Below are 14026 nucleotides of genomic sequence, written 5' to 3'. Positions count from 1 at the left end.
CTATTTATCCTATCCATGCCTCCCATAATTTTGTAAACCTCTATAAGGTCACCCTTCAGCCTCTGACACTCCAGGGAAAACAGCCCCAGCCTCTTCAACCTCTCCCTATAGCTCAAATCATCCAACCCTGGCAACATTCTTGTAAATCTTTTCTGAACCCTTTCAAGTTTCACAACATCCTTCCAACAGGAAGGAGATCAGAATTGCACACAATATTCCAACAGTGGCCTAACCAATGTCCTGTACAGCCGCAACATGACCTCCCAACTCCTGTACTCAATCGTCTGAACTATAAAGGAAAGCATACCAAACGCCTTCTTCACTATCCTATCTACCTGCGACTCCACTTTCAAGGATCTATGAACCTGCACTCCAAGGTCTCTTTGTTTAGCAACACTCCCTAGGACCTTATCATTAAGTGTATACATCCTGCTAAGATTTGCTTTCCCAAAATACATCAGCTTTTAAACAATTGTTGGAAGTTCAGGGAAGTACCAATTACATGGACGTACTCATTCCCCAAAATACTTTCTCTGCATCGGTCTGATATAATGAAACAACTCCAAATGTGAGTCTAAGTAGATTTTTAAAATAGAATCCCTGTAGCGTGGGAACAGGCCATTCAGCCCAATCTGACCCTCTGAAGAGATCCAGATCCATCCTCCCTACCCTATACTTCCCATGGTAAACACGCCTAACCTACACATCCCTGGAGACTATGGGCAATGTAGCATGGCTAATCCACTAGACCTGCACATCTTTGGATTGTAGAGGAAACTGGAGCACCAGGAGGAAACCCATGCGGAAATGGGGAGAATACGCAAACTCCGTACAGACAGTCACCTGAGGCTGGAATCAAACCCGGGTCCCTAGCATTGGGAGGCAGCAGTACTAACCACTAAGCCACTGAGCAACCCTATTTTGAAAAGGTCTTAAATAGATACTGCATTTAAAGAGTAGACCCCAGCATCCCAGCCTCTGTATGTTACAATTTTAAGGGAAAGATTTCTCGACAGTGCATTTGGATTTTGAACAGCACTGATGCAGCATGGGTAACCAGTTGCTTGTGTATTGATCTTCAACAGCAGCAGAAACAAAATACAAACAGCTTGGGGAAAAAGCTTCTAGAAATGCTGTTTATTTCTGCTGACCTTTTAATCCTCTATCTGCAGCTGGAACTTTGAAAGAGATCATTGTCATAATAGCACATGACCCACCAAACAATGGAAGCTTGAAGGGATTTTGTGAAGCTTCAAGGGTCTTGTCAAAACATGTCTCTTCCCTGTTTCAACATGCACACTGGAAATCCAGAACGTTACTCCCTTCTCCCTCTGTCAAATAACTCAGAGAAGTCTTGTTCTTGCCTGACTAATTGTGCAACCAATCAATGCACTCAGAATTATTTTCCTTCATGCATCAGTGTTCCTTCCTGTTGAAAAAGAAGTGAAGTTGATTCTGTTCATTTAGTTTTTTTTCAATGAAGAGTTCGGACTGAATACTGGCAGTTTGAGTAAGGAAGTCTAAGTATTTTGAACAAGTTTAATTTTGCATATTTTGGCATTCTACACTTTGAATTCTTGAGTTACTAAGCATGGTTTTAACAAGATCTTTCCTGGTAAAGCAATTGAACTTAATTAATGAAGCAGCTGAAACTAATTCCTTTGTAAAGGGTCATTAAGACTTTTGTGGTAGGAACAGAAGTATCTTACAATTGAGTGCTGTGTTTGGGCGATTAAGGGGGTTAGGGGAAATAAGAGAAGTGCTCTGTGACTTTTGGCTTTTTAAAAAAATCTCATAGAATTCCTACAGTGTTGAAACAGGCCCTTCAATCCAACATGTCCACTCCAGCCTTCTGAAAAGCACCCCTCCCAAACCCATTCCCCTACATTGACTTCTGACGAATGCCTCTAACCTGAACACTATGGGCATGCATATCCTTGGATTGTGGGAGGAAACCGAAGCAACTGGAGGAAACCCACGCAGATGTGGGGAGAATGTGCAAACTCCATGCAGACAGTTGCCCAAGGCTGGAATTGAACCCAGGTCCCTGGTGCTGTCAGGCAGCAGTGCTAACCACTGAGCCTCTACAAATTGATTCTAACTTTCGTCAACGAGAAGAATCCAGTTTTTGTTCTGGTGAATATCTGGTAAGTGGCTAATGCTTACTCTATTATTAAGATTCAAAATAGTACAGCAACTGACCATAAGATTAAGGAATATGTAAAAAATAAATGAGTAAACATATTGTTCAATTTGATAATTTGGTCATTAATTGGAACACAGTAAGTAAAGCATGATAGGTAATATGTCATAGCTGCAGGGGTAGGAGTTTCTGGGTACAAGTGAGGCTGGAGAATTCTCAGATTTGCAATTGCCCATGAGAATTTGACATTGCTTAAATAAGACTCGGGGCGGGGGTGCTGTAAGATGGATGAGCTAACTTGACATGGTATAGAAATCCATTCAGTTAGGTAAGCAAAAAGAAATATAATGGTTTTTGGGAGACAGTACAGTCAGAAAAATTGACACAGTTTGCTGCAGTAAAGATTGAAAGTCTAATCAGTTGTATTGTCTGCCTGGTGTCAAGGTATCCGACATCGGCTCAAAGCTGGAGGGAAAGTTGCATTGGGAGGGGAGGACTTAGCTGCCATGGTCGATGCAGGCACTAATGATATGAGCAGGATGAGAAAAGGGTATTAGAAAGTATGGAAGCAGTTCTTCAAATATGCAAATTGGTGTCTGTGGAAAACCAGATCAGGTAGAAGAATCCTTCTGCAGAATGTGGCAGGTGAGAGACACTCCACATGTCTCTGCCAACTACATCTGTGGGAAGTGTACCCAACTCCAGCTCTTCAAAAAACAAGTTAAGGAGCTGGATGAACTACAGATCATTCGGGAGGCTGAGGGGGAAATTGAGAGGATGTACAGGGAGGTGGTCACTCCCCAGATACAGGATAAGGATGGCTGGGTTACAGTCAGGGGGAGGAAAGGGAACTGACGGTCAAAGCAGGGATCCCGTGTGGCCGTTCCCCTCAGCAATAAGTATACCATTTTGGATACTACTGATGGGGACAGCCTACCAGGGAAAGCCATAGTTGACAGGTCTCTGGCACTGTCCCTCAGAAGGGGGGAGGGGAAATAGAAAAGCACTAGTAGTAAGGGACTCAATAGTTAGACGAATTTACAGGAGGCTTTGTGATTAGGAATGGGACTTCCGGATAGTATGTTGCCTCCCTGGTGCCAGGGTCTGGGATGTCGCCGGTCGGGTTTACAAGATTCTGAAGGGGAAGGGTGAGCAGCCAGAAATTGTGGTACATATTGGCACCAATAATATAGCCAGGAAAGGGATTGAAGATCTGAAAAGTGACTACAGAGTTAGGTTGGAAGCTGAAGAGCAGGACGAATAGAGTAGTGATCTCAGGTTTGCTACCGGAGCCATGAGATAGTGAGATGAGGAACAGTCAACGAATGCAGCTTAACACGTGGCTGCGAGGCTAGTGCAGGAGGGAGGGCTTCAGATACCTGGACCATTGGGATGCCTTCTGGGGAAGGTGGGACATGTACATGAAGGACAGGTTGCACCTGAACTGGAGGGGTACAAATGTCCGGGGTGGGAAATTTGCTCGTGTGATATGGGAGGGTTTAAACTAGTTTGGCAGCGGGATGGGAATCAGAGCCACATGTCTGAGAGGGAGGTAGTTGCAGACGGGACAGTGACAGAATATATTGAATTTATCAGGAAGGTTTCTCACGCGATGAAACATAGGGATCGGTTAAAGTGTGTCTGCTTTAATGCAAGGAGTGTCTGGAATAAGAGTGACGAACTTAAAGCATGGATCAGTACTTGGGGCTATGATGTTGTGGCCATAACAGAGACATGGGTTTCACAGAGGCAGGAATGGTTGCTTGATGTTCCAGGGTTTAGAATGTTTAAAAAGAACAGAGGAGGGTGGAAAAAGAGGAGGGGGTGTAGCGTTGCTAATCAGAGAGTGCATCACAGCTACAGAAATGAAGATTGTTGAGGAGCGTTTGTCTACTGAGTCAGTATGGGTGGAAGTTAGGAACAGCCACCGCATTGGGGGTTTTCTACAGACCACCTAATAGCAGTAGAGAGATTGATGATTTCATAGGCAGGCAGATTCTGGAAAAATGCAAAAGTAGCAGGGTTGTTGTTATGGGTGATTTCAACTTACCCAATATCGACTGGAACCTCCTAAGTGCAGATGGTTTGGATGGTGCCATTTTTGTCAGGTGTGTTCAAGAGGGTTTCCTTACTCAGTATGTAGAAAAACCGACGAGGGGAGAGGCCATTTTGGATTTGGTGCTCTGCAACGAGCCAGGACAGGTGTCAGATCTCTGGGTGGGCGAGCACTTTGGTGAAAGTGATCACAACTGCCTCACCGTTAGCATAGCCTTGGAGAGTGAAAGGAGCAGTTACCAAGGGAAGATATTTAATTGGGGTAAAGAAAATTTATGATGTTATCAAACAGGAGTTGGAAAGTACAGATTGGGACAATTGTTCCACAGAAAGGGCACATCAGACATGTGGAGACTATTTAAGGAGCAGTTGTTGCGAGTGATGCACAAATTTCTTCCTCTGAGCCAGATAAGAAGGGGTAAGATTAAGGAGCCTTGGATGACAGAGAACAGAGGGACTTTCGTCAAAAGGAAGAAGGCAGTTTACGTAAGGTGGAGGAAGCAAGGATCTAGCACAGCTTTAAAGAATTACAGGCTTAATAGAAAGGAGCTCAGAAATGGACTGAGGAGGGGGCACATAAAAGGCTTGGCAAGACGTATTTGGGAGAACCCAAAGGCACTTTACTCATACATGAGCAATAAGAATGCTCAGGGAGAAGGTATGGCTGAAAATGTGTTGCTGGAAAAGCGCAGCAGGTCAGGCAGCATCCAAGGAGCAGGAGAATCGATGTTTCGGGCATGAGCCCTTCTTCAGGGAGGGCTCATGCCTGAAAGGTAGGGCTGATCAGGCATAGCGGAGGGAACTTGTGCGTGGAGTCTGAGCAGATAGGGGAAGCCCAAAATGAGTTTTTTGCTTTGGTTTTTCACCAAGGAAAGGAACTTCTTGTAAATGAAAACTTAGAGGAGCTGGGATACAGTCTTGACCAGATCAAGATTGATGAAGTTGATGTGCTAGAAAGTTTGGAAACATTAAGATTGATAAGTCCCCAGGGTCAGACCAGATTCATCCTTGGCTGCTCCGGGAAGCGAGAAACAAGGTTGCTAAGCCACTGGCAAGGATATTTGCCTCCTCACTCTCCACTGGAGTCGTACCGGAGGATTGGAAGGAGGTGAATGTTCCACTTTTCAAGAAGGGTACTAGGGAAATCCCTGGCAATTACAGACCAGCCAGTCTTAAGTCTGTGGTCAGCAAAGTTGTGGAAAAACTTCTGGGGGATAGGATTTATGACTATTTGGAAAAGCATAGTGTGATTAAAGGCAGTCAGCCAGGCTTTGTGAGGGGCAGGTCATGCCTCACAAATCTTATTGAGTTCTTTGAAGAGGTGACAAGACAGGTCGATGACAATAGAGCAGTAGATGTGGTGTATATGGATTTCAGCAAGGCATTTGATAGGGTTCCCCATGGTAGGCTCATTCATAATGTCAGGAGGTATGGGGTACAGGGAGATTTGGCTATCTGGATTCAGAATTGGCTGGCTGACAGAAGGCAGAGAGTGATTGTAGATGGAAAGTATTCTGCCTGGAGGTCAGTGTTGAGTGGGATCCCGCAGGGGTCTGTTCTTGGACCTCTGCTCTTTTTAGTTTTTGTAAATGACTTGGATGAGGAGTTTGAGGGGTGGGTTAGTAAATTTGCAGATGACGCTAAGGTTGGAGGTGTCTTTGATTAGTATAGAGGGCTACTGCAGGCTGCAGCGTGACAGACAAAATGCAGAGCTGGGCTGAGAAATGGCAGATGGAGTTCAACCTGAATAAATGCGAAGCGATTCATTTTGGAAGGTCGAACTCGAATGCTGAATATAGGATTAAAGACAGGATTCTTGGCAGAATGGAGGAACCGAGGGATCTGGGTGTGCAAGTACATCCCTCAAAGTTGTCACCCAAGTGGATAGGGTTGGTAAGAAGGCATATGGTGTTTTGACTTTCATAAACTCAATCCCCCTGTTAAAGAACCGTGAGGTTTTACTGCAGCTCTACAAGTCCCTGGTGAGACCACACTTGGAATATTGTGGGATGCTGCCTGGACTGGAGGGCTTGCCTTATGAAGAAAGGTTGAATAAGCTCGGACTTTCTTCTCTGGAGAGAAGGAAGAAAGGAGTCCTGATCAAGGTGCTCAAAATATTGAGAGGAATAGATAGAGTCAATAGCTAGAGACTTTTCCTCAGGGCAGGATTAACTGATATGAGAAGTCATAGTTTGAAGATATTAGGAGGAAGGTATAACGGAGATATCAGAGGTAGGTTCTTTACGCAGAAAGTTGTGAATGCATGGAATGTGTTGCCAGCTGTGGTGGTGGAAGTGAAGTCATTAGGGACATTTAAGCGACTGCTGGACATGCACATGGATAGCAGTGAGTTGAGGGGTGTGTAGGTTAAGTTTACTATATTTTACCTTCGGGTTAAGTCTCGGCACAACGTCATGGGCCTAAGGGCCTGTTCTGTGCTGTGCTTTTCTGTTCTATGTTCTAATACATGGCCCAAACACTGATGTCAGAGATATGGAGATTGATACTGGTACTGGGGAAAGTTAGGATAATCTTTACTGGAATCATCATGGGGTTGGTGTTCTTATGAGGAATGGTTTGTATCCACTGAAGTTTAGAAAATTTGAAACATAAAAGATCCTGAAGGTGTTATGTTATGTCTCATAGTTAGTATGTATGCGATGTAATTTGAAGAGTCATGCTAATTATATTACCATTGTCTCATAATGTGTAACTAAAGGGTTTAACAGTCTCCATTTTGATCTTAATTGGGGCTACTTGAAGCATGACACATTGATTGAAGTGCTATACAAATAGCTTCATTTTAGTACAGGCTCTGAAGTATAATATCTCAGGCTGTAGTAAGCATATATTGAATTTTTCCATACAATGTTACCCATGTCTGATCTTTGTTATTGGAGCTAACCGCATCATTTCTGAGTCAGGTTGAAATACAACTGAGGTAAAGCCTGTGCTCTGATGGCAGATCAGAGGGGACTTTTAGGTAGAATGTGGACAGGATATTTCATCTCATGGGAGAATCTAGAACCATTATTTTAGGTAGATGACCCATTGTTAAACAGCGGTAAGGAGATTTTTTTTATCTCAGAAGACCATGGCCGTTTGGAACTCTTCATGGAAAAAGTGGTGGAAGTAGAGTCTTTGAATATATTTACTATAGAGGTGGCTGAATGCTGAGTATGCAAGAAGTTATTGGTGCTAGGTAGGGAATTGGATTTGAGTTTGCAGTCAGATCAACCTGATTTTACTAAACCTTGGAATGGACTCAAGGGAACAAATAGCATACTCCTGTACCTTTGTTGGTATGTACAAGTTGAATGGATGGCCCTTGCAGATATATTGAGTTGATCTTACCTTCCAGATGGTAATACCTGTGATTGTACATTTGAGCTGGAAGGAGTTAGTCATTATAAGCACTTTCAAATGATAGCTCATTGCTCACAACAATTTATAATGCACAAGATGATCAAGTTGAAAAGTAATAGTCTGTTATTGTCTGACAGGCGGAGACAGAACCCCACTGGTCCTCACCTACCACCCCACCAATCTCCATGTACAGCGCATCATCCGCCGTCATTTCCGCCACCTCCAAACGGACCCCACCACCAAGGATATATTTCCTTCCCCTCCCCTATCAGCATTCCGTAAAGACCACTCCCTCCGTGACTCCCTCGTCAGATCCACACCCCCTACCAACCCAACCTCCACTCCCGGCACCTTCCCCTGCAACCGCAGGAGGTGCAAGACTTGCGCCCACACCTCCCCCCTCACCTCCCTCCAAGGCCCCAAAGGAAACTTCCATATCTGCCACAGATTCACCTGCACCTCCACACACATCATCTATTGCATCCTCTGCACCCGATGTGGCCTCCTCTATATTGGGGAGACAGGCCGGCTACTTGCGGAGTGTTTCAGAGAACACCTCTGGGACACCCGGACCAACCACCCTGTGGCTCAACATTTCAACTCCCCCCTCCCACTCCACCAAGGATATGCAGGTCTTTGGACTCCTCCATCGCCAGACCACAACAAAACGACGGTTGGAGGAAGAGCGCCTCATCTTCTGCCTAGGAACCCTCCAACCACAAGGGATGAACTCAGATTTCACCAGTTTCCTCATTTCCCCTCCCCCCACCTTGTCTCAGTCAAATCCATCGAACTCAGCACCGCCTTCCTAACCGGCAATCTTCTTCCTGACCTCTCCGCCCCCACCCCAGTCTGACCTATCACCCTCACCTTGACCTCTTTCCACCTATCACATTTCTGACACCCCTCCCCCAAGTCCCTCCTCCCTACCTTTTATCTTAGCCTGCTGGACAAACTTTCCTCATTCCTGAAGAAGGGCTTATGCCCGAAACGTCGATTCTCCCCTGGATGCTGCCTGACCTGCTGCGCTTTTCCAGCAACACATTTTCAGCATTGTCTGACAGGACTGGCTACAAGTGATCAAGTCAAGGATACTGAATATCTATGGTCTTAGTGTGACGTTTGCAATGAATTAGCACTAGAAAGAACTCTGGTATTCAATGAATATAAGTTTGATTTACCAGAATCCTTGCAGAAAGAGTTGTTGCCAATAGCTCATTTAACAAATATCATGGTTCGAGGACAGTGTACATAGTGTGATAGCCTCTATTGTCCAATCATTTCAATGCGCACATGCTAAATATCTATTTGACTGATTTTTAGGAGACATCCAGAGAAAGAGCAATTGCTACAACATAGGTTTGTGGCTAACTCTTGGGGGAAAATGTTTGTGTGATCTCTATACTTTACAATGCCATATTCTTCTCATTCTGTGTGCCTACTGCAGCAACTTAATCAAAGTAGACTGGCTCCCAACTATTATCATGGGTGATGTAATGAGGGAATTTTGAGATGTTAGCACAATTTGAAGTGCTAGACAGTGTAGTAACAGATAATTGTCTACAGTTTGAGTAAGCACAACTAGTCATCTTTGCCAAAAGATGTGGTTTATGTGAGGTCATCATCTCACTATCCACAATCCAGAAAACTGAATGGTCTGGACCGATTGGATGTTGGAAAGATGTTTCCATTGGCAGGGGAGACGAGGACTCTAGGGCCTTTAGAGTAAAGGGAAGACCTTTCAGAACGGAGATAAGGAGAAACTTCAGCCAGAGAGTGGTGAATCAATCTAATTCATTGCCACAGAAGGCTGTGGAGGCCAGGTCATTCTGTATATTTTAGACAGAGATTGATAGATTGTCAAGGGGCTCAAGCGTTTATGGAGAAAAAGTGAGAGAATGGGATTGAAAAGCTTATCATCCATGATTGATGGTGGAGCAGTCTCGATGGGTTGAATGGCCTAATTTCTGCTGCTAGTTTTTGTCTTAATCCAATGGAAAAACTGGGAATATAGTCAAGTCTGTGAAGAAGACAAGTGCAGTATTTTTACCAACCTGTACAGGTGGGACTTGAAACCAGACCTTTAGGTAGGGACATTACCATGGTATCATAAAAGCCCTCAAAAGTTTGAGAAACAGTAAATCTCTTCAAGCATAACATAACTTGAACAGACAACCTTATGATCTGGAGTGAGCTGTGCTACCGTTGCTCTCCACAAGCCCACTTTTCATCAATGCAGTGATTAGATATTCTGTGGCTAATAGATTACTATCTGATTTCCAAAAGACACAAGTCAGGCATGTTATGGAACATTTTTATCCTTTCTGGATAGCTGTGACAGCAGTAATGCTTGAAGCTGAATATCATCCAGGACAAAGCAATCCACTTGATGACACTCCATCCATCATCTCAGACAACCACTCCCTGCACTTCAACACCCTCCCCCATCCCTCTTTCCAATTTTTACGTTGAGTTATCTTGCATTTATTCAGCAGTACCTCTCAAATCTACCTCGTCTCCTCCTCTTCCTACTAGGATAGATGAATGGGAACACCAACCCCAAACGATGTCTAAATCACACATCATCCTAACTTTGAATATATAATAAAACCTCTGTGTCAACATAGATGGGAAATTTCAAGATTTTAATTCAATTAATGTCACTGAAGCACCATCACAGAATAAGCTGTAATGTTTCAGTAAGTAACTACTACCTTCTGAAGGGCAGCTAGGGTGTTAGTGATGAGCACTAATATTGTCATAAATGACCACAGCCCTAGACATTAATAGAAGCTTAATGTCATTTCCAATTTGAGCATTAATTGCCCTGTGTGCTTGAAAAAAGTGGTATAACTTTTTTCAATGATCTGAAAATATCATACATTTCCACAGAAATCATTGAGCAGAATAAAGGCTCCACACATACACTACTGCCCTGAGAGATTACTGTGTTGTGTGCTGCCTTCCAAATTTATTTAAGTGTGTGTGAATTTTTTATGGCCTTATGTGGTCTTGTGTGGGACGATTATAACATTGTGGTCAAACTGTTGAGTAAGCAAAATGTAGTTTATTGCATTTGTGTAGCTATTTACAGCTTAGGAGAAAGTGAGGACTGCAGATGCTGGAGATCAGAGTCGAGAGTGTGGTGGTGGAAAGCACAGCAGGTCAGGCAGCATCCGAGGAACAGCAGAGGGTTTATGCCTAAAACATCGACTCTCCTGCTCCTCAGATGCTGCCTGACCTGTGCTTTTCCAGCACTACACTCTTGACTATTTACAGATTATCAGGAGGATCCAGCCTTAAGCCTGTCTCCCACAAGTTTCAACTCTATTCTCTCCCAGTTCTCAAGATGTCATTCACAGGAGGTGATGCTTATTGCTTTCAATCAGGTGTAGACCCTTTCAGATCCCTCTGGATATAAATACAATAGGTATTTAGGTAAATAATTTGAAACATTGCTCAATTTTTTTTAAAGTTGCTATTGTGACTATCTTTGTCTTGAAGTATTCCAGCTTTCATCAGCTATGATATTGGAAGAATTAAGTCTAATTATTTCCTATCTCCAAATATATTGTTGAGCCATGTCCACACTAATTAGATTTACATGTTCAGTACAGCCTTTTCCAAAACACAGCTGTGTTTGCTTCTGTTAGCTAATCAACAGTAACTTAATTAACAGCCCAACAAATGAATGCATGAAGTTAGTTTATTTTGTGGCTTCAAATGTATTGGATAACACAAAGTTTCAAAGTACAGATGGAAATGACACCTTCCTTATCTTTGATCTTCAACTTGTGTATCAGGAAACTAATAAAGACCTTTCTCAAATGTATATTATTTTGAGATGTTAAGGCAAAATTTGTCAGCTTCAGAAAGATTTTGTTTTGTCATTGATCACCTGTCTAGCAAATGGTCCATTTAATTACAAATGTTAGCAGCTCTTGGACGAAGAGGTCAATGAATGTGAACATGCACCACTCTGCTACAAATTCAAATTACCAGTCGCCTCTTCTTTTATTGTGTATCAATACCTTTCTCCTCCTTTCAGGCATGTGTTGACTTCACTTGTCCAGTCCTTTCACAGAGATGACATTGAGGGTTGCCTGTCTTGCCTATGTCTAACATGTTATTTTTATGACCAGCAAAACATTCACACTTCTTTCATCTGAGGGGATTATATCTGCAACCGAAATGTTGCATTTTGTTTTTAGACAGAATTGTGAACTCATGTTTGAAGAACATGAAAAATGTATCATAAGGATGAACTTAATTGTTTGGTTTCAGACAGCAAACACAAGTGCAAACAAGTTAATAGCTTCTTCTCGCTCAAGACAATAAAGCAGCAAAGACATAGACCAAGTAGTTGTAGCACTTTTTTAGTAATATTGCAATGTTCCTCAGCAACCAGTCAGCTATTATTTCAAAAGAATATATTTACAACTTTATTAGGTGTTACTGAATAAAGGAAACATTCACAAGCACCTTTAACATGTTACCTTTCATAGCAACTTATGAACAAGTCCCTGCATGGGAAACCAGGTTTGAACAGGTAATTTTAACAATGGCACAATAGATCAAGGGAATATCCCCAGAGGCAGAATAAAACAAATCCCCTCTCGCTAGTATTTTTTGCAAGTTTCATAGATAAATCATTTTAGCCCTCAGGCAATTTCTGACCTATCCAAAATAAGCACTAGCACAACTTCAAACTTTTGTTAGTTCTGTCCCTGCAAAATCACATGATTAGCATCTGCAGAGATGATGTCAAATAGAATTAATAGTGAGAGATCTCTGCAGGTTCGCTCTCTGTTATGGATTGGAAGCTCTATTTGGGGGATCAGTGGAAACTTGCCACTTTGCCATTATCTAAACAGGAGATAACCTGAACCAGAAGGGCACCAATATCCTGGGGGGTAGGTTTGCTAGCAATCTTCAGGGGGGGTTTAAACTAATTTGGCAGAGGGATGGGATCCGGACTTGTAGTCCAGCAAGTAGGCTAGCTGTTTGTCAGGATGTCCAAGAATGTAGGGAGGCTGTGAAGAAGGTAGCATTGACAGGGAATAGTTGCGGACACAGAGATGGGTTCAAGTGTGTATACTTCAATGCAAGGAGTATCAGAAATAAGGTGGGTGAACTTAAGGCGTGAATCGGTAACTGGGACTACGATGTTGTGGCCATCACGGAAACGTGGATAGAAGAGGGACAGGAATGGTTGTTGGAGGTTCCTGGTTACAGATGTTTCAGTAGGATTAGGGAGGGTAGTAAAAAAAGGAGGGGGGGGGGTGGCGTTGCTAATTAGAAATAGTATAACGGCTGCAGAAAGGCAGTTCGAGGGGGATCTGCCTTTGGAGGTAGTATGGGCTGAAGTCAGAAATAGGAAAGGTGCAGTCACCTTGTTGGGTGTTTACTATAGGCCCACCAATAGCAGCAGAGATGTGGAGAAACAGATTGGGAAACAGATTTTGGAAAGGTACAGAAGCTGCAGGGTAGTAGTCATGAGTGATTTCAACTTACCAAATATTGATTGGAAGCTCTTCAGATCAAGTAGATTGGATGGGGCGGTGTTTATGCAGTGTGTCCAGGAAGCTTTTCTAACTCAGTAAGTAGATTGTCCGACCAGAGGGGAGGCCATTTTGGATTTGGTACTCTGTAATGAACCGGGACAAGTGATGGGCTTGTTAGTGGGTGAACATTTTGGTGATGGTGACCACAATTCTGTGACTTTCACCTTGGTTATGGAGAGAGATAGGTGCGTGCAACAGGGTAGGTTTTACAATTGGGGGAAGGGTAATTACGATCCTATAAGACCAGGATCTGAGGAGCATAAGTTGGGAGCATAGGCTGTCAGGGAAGGATGTCTTGGAAATGTGGAGCTTTTTCAAGGAACAGATATGACGTCTCCTTGATATGTATGTACCTGTCAGGCAGGAAAGAAATGGTCGTGTGAGGGAACCTTGGTTGACGAGGGAGTTTGAATGTCTTGTTAAGAGGAAGAAGGAGGCTTACATAAGGTTGAGGAAACAGGATTCAGACAGAGCAGTGGAGGGATACAGGATAGCCAGAAGGGACCTGAAGAAAGGGATTAGGAGAGCTAAGAGAGGGCATGAAAAATCTTTGGCGGATAGGATCAAGGATAACCCAAAGGCATTTTATGCATATGTGAGAAACATGAGAATGACGAGAACGAGGGTAGGTCCGATCAATGACAGTAGTGGGAGACTGTGTATTGAGTCAGAAGAGATAGGAGAGGTCTTGAATGAGTACTTTTCTTCAGTATTTGCGAACGAGAGGGATTGTTGAAGAGGAGAGTGTGAAACGGACTGGTAAGCTAGAGGAGATACTTGTTAGGAAGGAAGATGTGTTGGACATTTTGAACAACTTGAGGATAGACAAGTCCCCTGGGCCTGATGGGATATATCCTAGGATTATGTGGGAAGCAAGAGAGGAAATTGCAGTACCGTT

The 14026-nt window shown here is 43.3% G+C and overlaps 1 long non-coding RNA gene across 3 annotated transcripts in view; it reads left to right on the top strand.

Moving 5' to 3' along the window:
• Positions 1 to 1457: 1457 nt before the first annotated feature.
• Positions 1458 to 14026, top strand: part of LOC122554238 (uncharacterized) — a 115652-nt gene continuing 103083 nt past the window's right edge. For 2 of the 3 annotated variants that reach the window (XR_015758021.1, XR_006312948.2), the window contains exon 1: positions 1472 to 1510. This is a non-coding gene — a long non-coding RNA (uncharacterized LOC122554238). Of the gene's footprint in view, positions 1511 to 14026 lie in introns of all 3 variants that reach the window. The other variant, XR_015758022.1, reaches the window with a different exon arrangement.

Source organism: Chiloscyllium plagiosum, unplaced genomic scaffold, assembly GCF_037043375.1.
Source record: "Chiloscyllium plagiosum isolate Xiang-an unplaced genomic scaffold, Cpla_swu_hap1 HiC_scaffold_9, whole genome shotgun sequence".
Taxonomy (NCBI): domain Eukaryota; kingdom Metazoa; phylum Chordata; class Chondrichthyes; order Orectolobiformes; family Hemiscylliidae; genus Chiloscyllium; species Chiloscyllium plagiosum.
This window is presented reverse-complemented; position numbering and strand designations above follow the sequence as displayed.